Genomic DNA, 13,696 nt, shown 5'->3' with positions numbered 1-13,696 from the left:
CCTGCAAGAGAGAAGCAATCCCTTTAACTCTTCCCAGTTTGCAAACCATTTGTTTGCAAATTGTACAACAATGGAAATGTTCCCTCTTCAGCAAATCAACAGGAGAGAGCCTGTGGAAAGGGAGCCTTTGGCTCTCCTGCCCAGCCAGAGGAGATCTCTATTGCAAACCATGTGACTGGAAATCTCAATTTGGTCTCAAGAGGGCGGTTCTGAGTCATGACTGGCAACTGGTTCATTTTGGCGACTGGTTCTGAGTCATGACTGGTTCATTTTGGCGACTGCAAGACACAAAGATGCAGACCTACAATAAAATGTTGCAAGTGTATCCGCAGCCCATAACAGGAATGTCCAAATTCACAGCTCCAACTAGCCTTGCAGTCCCTTTCGAGACCTCCTGAAAGCATCTCTCAGTGCAGAGAAAAGCTCAGGATTTTGACTGTCTCTCAGCCCTGAGCCAGAGCTCTCTATAGCTTGGAGTGGGAAAGTCCAGGGTAGAGTTTTTAAATCTCATGTTATAAACCCCAGACCTTAATGCTAATCACCAGGCTACTTTCAAAGTGCTAGGGGGTCAAGGAAGTCCATCCTTTCTTCCTCTTTTTCATCATACAGTAGATGCTTTAGAAATCTCGTGGCTCAGTTGCCCTTAGTCTTTCTTAGGCACACACTCCCTTACCAACTTCTAGTTTATTTAGACCCAATTTTTTCCTTCCATGTGGTAGAAGTGAGAGCTGCACATAGAAAACAAGAGAGGAATCTAGGGTATAGAAGCCTATCCTGATAAGGATGCACTGCAGTGTTGGGGATACACTGTACTATTTTATTCTTTTGATGAAGGGTAGTATATAAATTTAATTAATTAATTAATTAATTAATCAATTATTATTATTATTATTATTATTATTATTATTATTATTATTTGTGGTGAGGCTTTATTTGTTTATTTTTAAAAAGCAATCTTTTTGTTATACACGCAGGCTTGGGTCGAGAGACAGCGGAGTCCCCTTCTGGGGGTGAAGTCAAATTGCTGCATTAGCAACCCCCAAGTGACCTCACCAGCATCCAGGCCTGGGTGGTGTGTATGGCGGTGCTGGGCTGCCCAGATGACAAGGGTCCTCACTGCTGTGGTCCATAGGAAAGCAGAGTAAGATGTTTGGCACTAGCTTTGCAGGAGTGCCCAGAAGGAGGCATGCAGGGCACCATCCAACCCCCTTAGGGACTCCACTACAGATTTGTGTTGAGCTATTTCTTCTCCCAAAGATATCCCACAAAGCAGTGGACGTTTTGGATAATAGTTTTTCTTTTCCTAGATGGGCTACTTTCCCAGGGCGGTGAGCCGCATCTGCCCTCACTTCGCTCTATAGCACATGCAGCAGGGCTGAGCAATGTCAGGCTTTCAACATTGTGATATATCACCAGTTAAACCAGGCATAGGCAAACTTGGCCCCCCAGATGTTTTGGGACTACAACTCCCATCATCCCTAGCTAATAGGACCAGTGGTCAGGGATGATGGGAATTGTAGTCTCAAAACATCTGGAGGGCTGAGTTTGCCTATGCCCGAGTTAAGCATTGCAATATATCATGATAGAAATATGTAGAGGTAAACAGGGTAATATCCTGGCTATTTAGGGGTCTAAAACTGAAACATTTTTTCTTACCTTTAACATACTGCTGCAACTATTACAGTGGTACCTCGAGTTACAAATGCCTCAGGTTACAAACGCTTCAGGTTACAAACTCTGCTAACCTGGAAGAGTTACCTCGAGTTGAGAACTTTGCCCCAGGATGAGAACAGAAATGGTGTGCTGGCGGTGCAGCGGCAGGAAGAGGCCCCATTAGCGAAAGCACGCCTCTAGTTTCAGGTTAAGAACGGACCTCCGGAATGAATTAAGTTCATAACTAGAGGTACCACTGTATTTTATAGTACAGAGCAACAGGGGTGGCAGGAAACATGGGAGAAGTGATGACCGGATCCACATTTTCCACCAGATCATGTTTTTTTGTGTAGCACACACGTACATAGTGACTCAGGATGTATCGCCATGTTGAATATTATGAAACTGTTACCACGGTTTGGATATCAAACAGATTTGGACGATGTATTGATACAACGCCCAGTCCTAATGTGCAGAAACTGCCTTCTTGACCTACTATTGGGCTCATCTAGTCCATCCAATGGAGCCTGTCTTCCCATGCAAGGGAAGTTCCTAACTCACAGAGGGTTTGAGTCCCATCAGCTGCCCACACCGGGTTTAACTGGCCAATCAAAGCCATTCCTGGGATTGTGGCCACTGTTGCAGGCTGGCAGTGCAGGGTGGGGTGGGGATCAAAGCTGGGCAAACGACCCCAGAAGGAGCCCACCAGAGGTGCTACCCCTCCCCCAACACCCCATATACCCCTTGTTGAGCAACAACAGCTCTAGCAACTTTTGTTGTTGTTGAACATTAAGTTGTTATACCACTGATTTAAAAAAATACAAGTGTTCTTGATTTACTCAGATTTGTTCATTTTTAAATAATTGAACACAAAAGTCTTTCCTAGATTTTTTTAAAAATTCAAGTAAAACTAAGTCATCTCCGCCAAGCTAAGCAGTTGGCTCCTTACCTCTCTCGCCCTGACCTAGCCACTGTGATCCACGCGACGGTCACCTCCAGACTGGATTATTGTAACTCGCTCTACGTGGGGCTGCCCTTGAGACTGACCCAGAAACTCCAGCGGGTGCAAGACTCCTTACGGGGTCCTCACTGCGAGATCACATTCATCCGGTGCTATACCAGCTGCACTGGCTCCCGGTGGAGTACAGGATCAGGTTTAAGGTGCTGGTTTTAACCTTCAAAGCCCTATACGGCCTAGGACCCTCGTACCTACGGGACCGCCTCTCCTGGTATGCCCCACAGAGGAACTTACGGTCTTCAAATAAAAACACCTTGAAGGTCCCAAGCCACAGAGAGGTTAGGCTGGCCTCAACTAGAGCCAGGGCTTTTTCGGCTGCGGCTCCAACCTGGTGGAACGCTCTGTCACAAGAGACTAGGGCCCTGCAGGACTTGACATCTTTCCGCAGGGCCTGCAAGACAGAGCTGTTCCACCTGGCCTTTGGTTTGGACTCAGTCTGACTCCCTCCTTTGGCAATCTTTACAAAACTTTCGTTTATGGTTGCCATCAATTTTGATTTTAATTAATTTTTATAATGTTTTTATAATGTTGTACTGTTTTAGTGTTGTTAGCCGCCCTGAGCCCAGCTTCGGCTGGGGAGGGCGGGATATAAATAAAATTTATTATTATTATTATTATTATTATTATTATTATTATTATTATGCTTTGAATATCAAACAGCATTTTTGAAGATCAAGGAAGCTATTAGTTTAGTCTTAATTTCCGCAAATAAATGTAATTACAATAATTTTTTAACCAAAGTTTTAATGAATCTTGTAAGGAGGATAAAGAAAAACAGGTATTGAAGACTTTCAGATACAATTTTATAGAATAATTAGTATTTGTCACAGTTCCATGCAGCTGTTGCATGATCGGACACCTAAACTGTTGTAGTTGTGAGAACTGCAACAATCACATGAGAGCTGCCTCTGCAAATAAATGGTAAACAAATCAATTGGTAATCTCAACTAATGATGTGTGTTGGCCCTTTGAGGCTAGGGCAGGTATTAATTGCCTATATAGCAAATAGTTATGGTTAAGAAGGTCAAGGGAGTGTACAAACACCACTTTTTTTTAGTAAAACAGTACTTTTACTAAATCAAATGTATTCAGTTTGCCTTTCTGATGTGGAAATCCAAACCAGCTAAAATAACTTTAGTTTTAAATACTTTAAAATACTAGCCATACAAATCTGAACAATAATAAATACAAGCGAAAGGGGTGTCGTGCCACAAATAATGGTCTCTATTTAGATCTCTGCGTCTCCCTTACAGTTCATGGCTATATTGTCCAGAGTTTCATTTCTGATCTTTTTGGCCACCCAAGTAGAAAAGGCAAATTTATAAGTCACTGAAGTGATAGGACCAGGGCTGTCTTAAGCATATCAGGCCCCTCGGCCGCCACACCCAGCGAGTGGGTCTGGTAGATGCTGTCCACCATGGCAAGTGCACAGAGGCTCCTGTGGGTGCGGATGAACGGGAGAGCGCGCGCACCCACAAGCGCACACCTAGCTGCTGCTGCTGCTCCCGCTGCTGCCAGCCATATAGTTGGAGGGGCGGGCACAGCTTCTATCCTAAGCCTCTGCAGGGATCGCTGTCCTCCCGTGGAGGCTTGGGAGGCAAGCTGCACACCCACCAGCCATATGGTTGACGGGGCACAGCTGGCAGGCATGCAGGGAAAGGGGAGGCCACCGGCAAAGCCGTGCAGCCTGCTGGGACACCCCTGGGAGGCCAGCACCCTGGCACAACGCACCACTAAGCTCAATAGGAAAGATGGCTCTGGATAGGACCTTCTGTGCCAGGGAGACATCTTTCCTGTATGGAAAGAAATCGGCTCCTGGGTCCAATGTGTAGTAAGTAGTGCAAGATGTCTTCCCTGTGCAGTTTCTCACATAAACTATGTCTTCATTCGGTACTCTGTTGTATTGTCCATCCAGGACGGTAGAGGGCATAGCTTTGAAAACACAGCCTCAAGAAAAGTGAGGCTGGCCAGAGATTTGACAAGTAATTGGCTCCAAAATAGACCGTTTTTAGAAGGGGGAACCAAGGAAAGCATTTAGAGGATTTGATTGGTGCAGATTGTGTAGTGATTTTGTCCAGTGGCACCAATCTCTTAATTGATGTGAAGTGGAAATGTAAAATCTTTTGAAACTTGGTTAAATTTAATACTGAAAAAAATTAATAAAGTCGTACCTTGGTTGCTGAACGCCTTGGTACTCAGATGTTTTGGCTCCCGAACGCCGCACACCTGGAAGTGAGTGTTCTGGTTTGTGAATGTTTTTTGGAAGCTGAATGTCTGACGCAACTTCTGATTGAGTGCAGGAAGCTCCTGCTGCCAATCAGAAGCCATGCCTTGGTTTTCAGACAGTTCCGGGAGTCGAACAGACTCTTAGAACGGATTAAGTTCGACAACCAAGGTACCACTGTACTGAAAAAATTGTTACTGTGACCCACCTAACCTATTGTATTTTCAAATCTGTGAGTGCAAAGGAAGTTGTGTGCACGTTGGACATTGAACATCTTTTGTAAACGAGGGCTATGGGAGTTAGTCAAAAAGTTGCTTCTTCTGGGTGAATATAGTATGTCTGGGAGAAAAACCATTTTCAGTACAAATGCCCTTTAATAGTAGTGGGTAGGTTTTCACACTGGTGGTGAGTCTGGAAGTTCTTGAGATTCACACTTTCACATTCATCATAATTTTTGATTTTGAGAGTGTGGTGATAAAATACAACTGTGATCTCTTTCAATTAGTGCTGTGAATTAGGGATGCAATGATATGGCGCATCCAGATTTAACAGCGTTGGTCTCCTCTCAATCTTTGCTTTGTTAAATTAGGTCATTGAATATATTGCTTTCTAAATATGAATAGAAGCACCAGAGAGCCTTCAAATGTAGTTAAAATATCTTATAAAAACTATAGCAGGACTGATATAGATCTTACGATGTGCAAATCATTATAATTATCAACTGCAGGAGAAATAAACTACTTATAATAAGAAGCCTGATACCAGGAGGGATGGAAGTCAATAGGTGCGTAGAAGAATGATTCAAATATTTAAAGATATAAAGATATAAATGAGAAGACAAAGAAACGTAATGGAAATTGATATTATTTACATATTATGTTTAGATATTTATTTAGGTTTTTTTATGTGTGTCGGGTTCAGAAGGAGAGACACAGGAGGGGGAGCAAATGGAGAGTGAGGAGGAGGAGTCCGAGGGGGGCGCAGGCAGTGACAGTGGAAAGAGTTATTCCACAAGCCTCTCCAGCGAATCGGAGGACTCACAGAAGGGAGCGCCGATGGCCAGAGCGAGGGGGGTTCCAGGGGGGAAGCCCCAGGAGGAAGGGGCCAGCGGGGAGTCCCTGAGCAGCAGTTGGAAATCAGGACCAGCTTCCCCACCAGAGCGCAGTGGGGAGGGGGAGTCCCAGGAATCGGGACCAGTGCTCTCACCACCAGCGGGAGGAGAGGAGTCAGGTTTGGTCACGCCCACATCAGGAAGCGGGGAAACGGTCAGGAGGAAGGCTACCGGCTGGGCGCGCGCGCCAAGTTCAAATGTACAGGCGAGCGGCACAGCAGGGAGCCCGGGTAGGGAGCCAGGTCCTAAAGCCCGCCGGAAGGAAGGGGAAGACCAAGGGGGGTCAGCGTCAGAGGAGTCCAGGAAGGAGGAGACCCCAGAGGGCAGAAGGACCCAGCGAAGGAAAGAACAGCGTAGGAGGTGGAGCCGGGCTAGGATCTTAAACTGGTGTGGGAGGAGCAGTGAGTCAGAGGGGACTTAGCCGGTCTAGCGTCGAGACGTGGGTCTGCGCGCCCAGAGCTTTGAAATGGAAACTAAACTTCAATAAAGACTTTTGTATATTATATCCACCGGGCGTTGGTCCTCTGTGAGCTGGGATCTAGAGGCAGACCTGACAATGTGTTTTGGTATTTTTTGCAACTGTTGTAACTGTTGATTTGTTTTTCTTTTTGGTGATTCAAGTGAAAAATAATAAAAAGAATTTTAAAAAAATAAAAAAATAAAAAGGAAGCCGCTGGACACAATGGAATATGGGAAGTTAAAAAAATACAGAAATATAACTGGGGCTTCCTCCTCTTTTCTGGATTTGATGACTTGGGGCTTTGGGGACCTTTGGCAGAACCTTGGCAGCAAGTCTTTCTAACTAGGACTGACCTGAGAAAGGATGAAGAGACCCCCCGAGACTTGAAGACCAACAAAATGGATTACCAACAGAACAGGCAGGGAGAGACTGAAATAGATTTAAAGGCCTCCGATGTGAGAAATCCGGGCTAGGGATCTTAGAAGAGGACAGCTATTTGGGAAGGGATAGATACCTGGGGCAGGGAGGGAAGGGGAAAAGTAGAATTTAAAACTTTATGATTTTTGGGTTTTTATAATGTTGATTCATATTTTAATACAAAAAAGGGGAAATTTTTGGTATAAGAATTTTGATCGATCTTAGAATAAGGATCTAATGTATATAAGCAAAGGATTATTGAATTGGGCCTAACAAAAAGAATCAAATTTAAACACAATAAGAACAGGATTGGGGAAGGAAACAAGAACTTGCTGAATTTAATATGGAAATTGGGATGTATGGGGGGGTGGGGGGAAGTCAGGGAAAGAGGGTTATGAAAGCAAGGATATGAAAGCATTCATATGTGTGTTGTGTGTGTGTGTGTTGTTATAAAATGTGAAAATCCAATAATTTTTTTTTTTTTAAAAAAAATCTTATAAAAACATTAAACTTCACCCTGATCTGTATTCAGGACTTTGTCCTCCCCCCTTCCCCTCCTTCCTTCCCTTTCCCTTGATCAAAGAGGGCAGGTTTCTTCTGAGCATTTCTCACAGTGATGAATGGCTGATTCACATAATTTTGTGCTTGTGTACAGTGCCAGCTGACCTTGGGCATGCACACAGATGCATGGGAAATGAAATGTTATATATGAACCGGACAATCACAGATGTAGATCTGCAGCCATTTCTGTTCTTGCCACAGCCATTCAGTCTCATTAATGTCAGTGGATTGGTGAAATTGATTAGCCCAGCTAGCAATTGTCTTATATCCCAATCTGTGCCACTTTTTATGGAAAACTTCAAAAATAAAACTATTTTTAAAACAAATGATATATTAACACTGCATGTTTGTTGACATAATGTCACCTTAAGAACAGAAAAGGAGTTTTGCTGGATAAGACCAGTCTAGCCCATCATTCTGTTCCCTCTGTCCCTGCTCACCAACGACTAGTATGCTGCTTCTGATCCTGAAAATAACATCTAGCCAACCTGCATAGTAGCCATTGATAGCCTTTTCCTCCATGGGTTAATGTAGTTCCCTTTTAATATAAGCTAGTTATTGCCATCACATTTTGTGGTAGGAAATTCCATAATTTAACTGGGGGTGGGGTGGTTAAAGTTATTATTTGATATAAAATGTGTAAAAAGTACGAGGTCCTTTTGTGGGATTGTTGTCCTTTATGCCAGAGGAAATGATTTTAAAAATGAGGGAATATGAAAACTGAGAGTGATGAGCATCAATTCTTTTAGGATCCTTGAAAGCATTTTAAAACCACTGTAATAAAAGCTTAAATGAATTGCTGGAAAAAGTTTGAACAATTATAAGAGGATGCCAGTTTGGTTAACGAACAGAATGAAGGAAGCTGTAAAAGGTAAGAGGGCTTCCTTTAAAATTAGGAAGTCATATGAGGAAAATATGAAAGAGCATGAATTTTGGCCAAAAAAAAAAGTAAGTTGACAATTTGGCAATAAAAAGGATTTTGGAGATTTATTACTAAAAAAAGCTACAACAAACAAGAGCAAGGGCGACAGAATCACTTGGAGAGAACTGGAGTTTAGGATACATGGGAGTCATGTCCACTGATCTTTCTAAGCTGCTTTTCAACTTTTCCCTCACTTTGTGATAGAGCCTTCTGCGCTAGGCTACTGTACCTTGTTAGTGTGACTCTTGGAAGTGGGGGCAGCACCCAAAACCTCTCACATGCCCCTCTCATGCCATTAGCTCTTCAGATGAAATTTTGCTCTTTATGCTTGTTTTCAGACGTTGGATATTATTTATGTCTGAGGTCTTTTCTGTAGTGTGTTACTTGGAGGTCACTTGCTCCTTCTTGATTTTAGAAAAGTGGTAAAACAACCTTATTTAAAAGGCCTTTGGGGGTTTTGAAGGAATTGCAGCAGTTTTATGAATTTCTGCTACAGTACTTGTTTTATTCTCCGGTGGACCTGGGTGATCTATCGATACACGAGGGCCGGAGCCTGGGGGCTGCTTCACCCAGCGCTATATTGCGGCTGAAGCAGCCCCCTCTCCTGAGTCCCTCTGCCACCGGAGGGTGAAGTCGCCACAGCGCTCTGGCCCTCATACCGCAGAGGGAGGAGCACGCTGACATGGGGAGGCACTGGAGCCCATGCAGCTGGTTCCTCCCTTCTTGAAACTTTTCCACTGAGGGGCGTGGGACTTTAGCAAAGCCCCCACTCCGACTTTTCCGATGAGCTGGAGGCAGGGGGCTTGATCAGCTGAGAAGTGGGCTTCCTTGAACCACCTGCTTCTCAGTCAATCAAGCCCCCCCCCCGGCTCATGTGAGGTAAAGTGGGGGCTTTGTTAAACTGCTCCGCTGAGGGGCATGCGGCTGCCCACACCCTTCAGCAGAGCAGTTTAAAGAAACCGGCCACCTGTGTCACCTGCTTCAGTCCCTTAGCCCGGACAGGCAGACGCTGGAGGAGGAGTCAGAGTCTTTGCCCTGTGCCTTGCGGGGCTGGGCTCCTTCCGTGCGCTGGGCGCTGGAGGAGGCTGCGGATTTGCCTGCCTGGCCTTGACAGGAATAGGCAGAAGCTGCGCACGGTGATGCTAATGGTTTCTTTGGCCAGCAACTGCCTTCTTCCTCCCCGCCTCCTTTCCGACATCTTAATATACAGCCATATCGCGAAGTTTAGCTGGTGGTCTATTATGATGTTGGAAAACAGATATCAGCCAGCCCTATTCTTAATACTGGAATTTTAATACTATAAGCTATTGAACAACACTATTGTTGTGCATTTTCATTGATTAACAGTTGCATAGATGACCAGTGTGCTGGAGAGATAGGATATACTTTTTAGAAATAAATACATTAATACATTAATAGAGACTAAGTGGGAATGTGATGCAAATTGCCAGATGGAAAGGAAGAGGGGTTGATTGTGTTTCTTCTGCATGGTGTTCCCCCTTTTTTGTGTATAACTAGCAGAAAACTGATTTTTAAATTCTGTTGTTAGGACTGCTTTTTGTCTTATTAAGCCAGGCATCCCCAACCTGCGGCCCTCCAGATGTTTTGGCCTACAACTCCCATGATCCCTAGCTATCAGGACCAGTGGTCAGGGATGATGTGAATTGTAGTCCAAAGCATCTGGAGGACCAAAGGTTGGGAATGCCTGTATTAAGCTATAAGTGGCAGAAAAAGAGTATGTTGTGGGGTTGAGTTCAGCTCAGTATGTAGAGAGAACACACTGGTTGAAATAGAAAGGGTATTAGGATTTGCGTTAAACATTGTTTTTCACGCCAATAACATAGCCTTAGTAGGACTTAAAAACAGAATTGTCTGAGCGTTCTTACTGTGCTGGGAAATATAACTATTCTTCTATATTACTGAAGACTGTATAAAAAGTAAGTACTTCTCTTAAATGCTTCTCTTACAGGAAAGGGCTTTGACATCTTCAGATTCTGTGAGCAGCGTGTGAAAGCAGGCTTGTTCTTGTGCAGATCTCAGATGGATAGCTGTAGTTATTCAGTGACTTTTCCTCCACAATCCATTTCCGTAAGTGATGAACTCAATTATTATAACTTTACTCATTGTGTACCATTGCTAGTATATTAGTGTAACTGACATTTTAAATGCAAATAATAAAATCAAACAAAAGCTGGATCTAGACACATCAAAAAATTGTTTCAGGAAAACGCGCTGTAAAGCTTCAAGTGTTGGTGAAAGATGGAACTTCACAGCGCTACCTGGTGTCACAGGGTGGTAATGCAAATAAAACGTTTTTTCTTTACTAATGTAGCTGAGTCCAAAATGTAATCTTTACAGATTGCCAGTAGTATGCACAGAGCTATTTGGGAGCACTAACTGGTTGGCCATTAGCCAACCACTGAAAGAAACTAGCAGTAGTGACAACAGCAATTCGTGCCTTTAGAGGTAGGCTTCTGATACTTCATTCCTAACAACCTGTATCAGTAGGGGATATATGTAATGAAGATCACTTTCACCTGTGGTTTGCAAAGCTTCCATTGACATATGTATCAAATAAGTGTGCCTCTGTTTACTGCCTGCTCTCTATAATTGTATTTATAGACAGGTTTTGAAAGTGATAGTTTAGCAGGAATCTACTACCACTAACAACTCTTCAGGCTTCCCTACAGTGCCCCACCTTGCACTTTCACAACCACCTCACTCTACAAAGGCCAGCTCTATCAAGGCCAAGATGGAGAAACTGAACACTAATATCCAGGAAAGGCTTGATGCTGGTTCAGCAGTTGTTCACCAGAGATTCCCCTTTGACTTAAAGCTATGAGCAGCGTATAATAAAACCAGGAATGAATTGTACTGTTAAGAGTATTGCAGGCTTATGTTCTCTGTTGGGTTCCTGTGAATTGTAGACTCTGCACTGAACTTGAAAATGTGGCAATTTAGAAGATGAGATTTTGTTAATATTTCCCCCGCCTTCCTTTCTCTCTGGCTTGTAGTTGTATTGAGCTCCTAGAATTTACACTGTGCAGTTGAACGCCATAATTTTCTGGGGTAGGACAGATTCTAGAGAATGGCCCTTAAATGTTCCTTTGTATACATTGATTTTCTTTTGATGACTAAGCATGTGGTGTTCACTTCTGGTTGTTGTTTTTTTGCCATTCCTGTAAGTGTGTGCTGTTTGATTGATTGTCCAAGACTGCTTTTCCCCTCATGTACTAAAGCAAATTACTATTGATGCAGTATTCCAGAAACTGCTGTGCTCCAGGAGACAATGTAATTATACAAATGGCTCCACAGTTTGTCTTTAGGTTCAATTTGCTCAGGGACTGTTGTATTTTACTTTTTAAAACTACCTCCACCTTCCTGCTCCTAGATCTGTACCTGTAATTCCGATCCTTTCTGCATATGCTTGGCTAAAGGGAAGAGAAGGCCTTGGCTCATCCATGCATGCCCAATGTCTCAGGTTCAAGCCTCAACACCTCCAGAGAGCTGCTGGTCAGAATAGACAATCCTGAGTTAGTTCAATTGTCCAACTTGGTATAAGGCAGCAGTTTATCTCCTTATGATGAATATAATTTCCCTTGCATATCATTTTCATTTTAAAACTCCATAAGATTAATCTGAAATAGTCTTGCTATTATTGGCCAGAATGAAATTAAATGAACTGAAGAGATTGGCTGGCGTGATGCTGATCTGCCCTGTCAATGTATATCTCTTTAAAATTGGCTGCAAGCCATCAGAAATATAATCCCTGATGGGGCTATAGTACATCTCGCCACCAAACACTGTCACTTCGTACTTATCCACAATTACTTCAGTTCTGGGAGAACTTGTATCTTCAAGTCAGTGACACTCCACACTATGCCAATGCCTTCATGGTTGACTTAGAACAATGCTTTCTTGTCTCCTGTCCTCAAAAGCCTCTCCTGTATCTGAAATATGATAACAGCTTTATCCTCTGAACTCATGAAGAGGAGACACTTGAACAACAGGACTGCAAGAATTTTAGCCACAATGCAAAGTGATCTTGGACCACTCCACACAATATACTAGCTTTACAGACACTTGTGTGCAACTACATAATGGACCCACATATAAGCATCATCTTATACAGTGGTACCTCAGGTTACATACACTTTAGGTTACAGACTCCGCTAACCCATTAATAGTGCTTCAGGTTAAGAACTTTGCTTCAGGATGAGAACAGAAATCGTGCAGTGGCGACGCGGCGGCAGCGGGAGGCCCGATTAGCTAAAGTGGTGCTTCAGGTTAAGAACAGTTTCAGGTTAAGAACGGACCTCCGGAACGAATTAAGTACTTAACCTGAGGTACCACTGACACGGACGCGGAGGTCCAGCTCCAACGGCCTTCTGGCGGTTCCCTCACTGCGAGAAGCAAAGTTACAGGGAACCAGGCAGAGGGCCTTCTCGGTGGTGGCGCCCGCCCTGTGAAACGCCCTCTCACCAGATGTCAAGGAAATAAACAACTATCTGACTTTTATAAGACATCTGAAGGCAGCCCTGTTTATGGAAGTTTTTAATGCTTGATGTTTTATTGTGTTTTATTGTGTTTTTAATACTCTGTTGGGAGCTGCCCGGAGTGGCCGGGAAACCCAGCCAGATGGGCGGGGTATAAATAATAAATTATTATTTTTATTGTAACCCCCACCCCTTAAGTCTCTTCGCAGACAACATTGCTGTCTTCCTTATTGCTGCTATAGTGAGTCTCCTCAAGGTCATGCAGAAATATCTGGCCTTCAAATTAATTACGATAAATCTAAATCACTCTTTTGGAACATCAGACCCCAGGCCCAATTGTTTTTCAGCATGACCTTGGGGATAAAGCTCAGGACTCCGACTCTGAGAAATCTGGAGGAATCTGCCTTACCTTTTTCAATTTAATATTCCAGCCCCACCCCCACCCCACAAAAAGATCAGTGGGTGGCATTCAGTCCTCAACAAGTTTGTTTTACAAGCTCAAAAGGCCAGGGCTTCATCATTTATTCTGTACACGAAGTCCTGCTTGGAGGTTGGGGCCTTCCTCATACAGACAACCCCCATTTTGTGTGTGTTCAGAGAACATGTGAGCTGTGTATGTGCAGGCTGTTTTTGGATCTGGAAGAGGGCATAATGGGGGCCTCATGGGGCGGGCTTCTGTGTGCTCCACTAACATGCTTGATGACCCAGAGAGCAACCCCTGCACAAATCAGAGTTGTCCCTACACACACTTTTATTTTGAAGCTTTCCAGATCTATCAGGTGGTTCCACAGTGGATAGCTGTGAAGGAACTGGAATTACCCTCCCCACACTTGC

The 13,696-nt window shown here is 43.7% G+C and overlaps 1 protein-coding gene across 3 annotated transcripts in view; it reads left to right on the top strand.

Moving 5' to 3' along the window:
* OTUD7A (OTU deubiquitinase 7A) overlaps positions 1-13,696 on the top strand; it is a 137,770-nt gene that overhangs the window by 14,187 nt on the left and 109,887 nt on the right. For all 3 annotated transcript variants that reach the window (XM_081838818.1, XM_081838817.1, XM_081838816.1), the window contains exon 2: positions 10,336-10,454. The gene's annotated coding sequence lies outside the window, so the exon portion shown is untranslated. The remainder of the gene's footprint in view (positions 1-10,335; positions 10,455-13,696) is intronic.

This window comes from Podarcis erhardii (genome assembly GCF_964252035.2).
Source record: "Podarcis erhardii genome assembly, chromosome: 14".
NCBI lineage: Eukaryota > Metazoa > Chordata > Lepidosauria > Squamata > Lacertidae > Podarcis > Podarcis erhardii.
The sequence above is the reverse complement of the archived record's forward strand: the minus strand, read 5'-3'. Positions and strand labels throughout refer to the sequence as shown.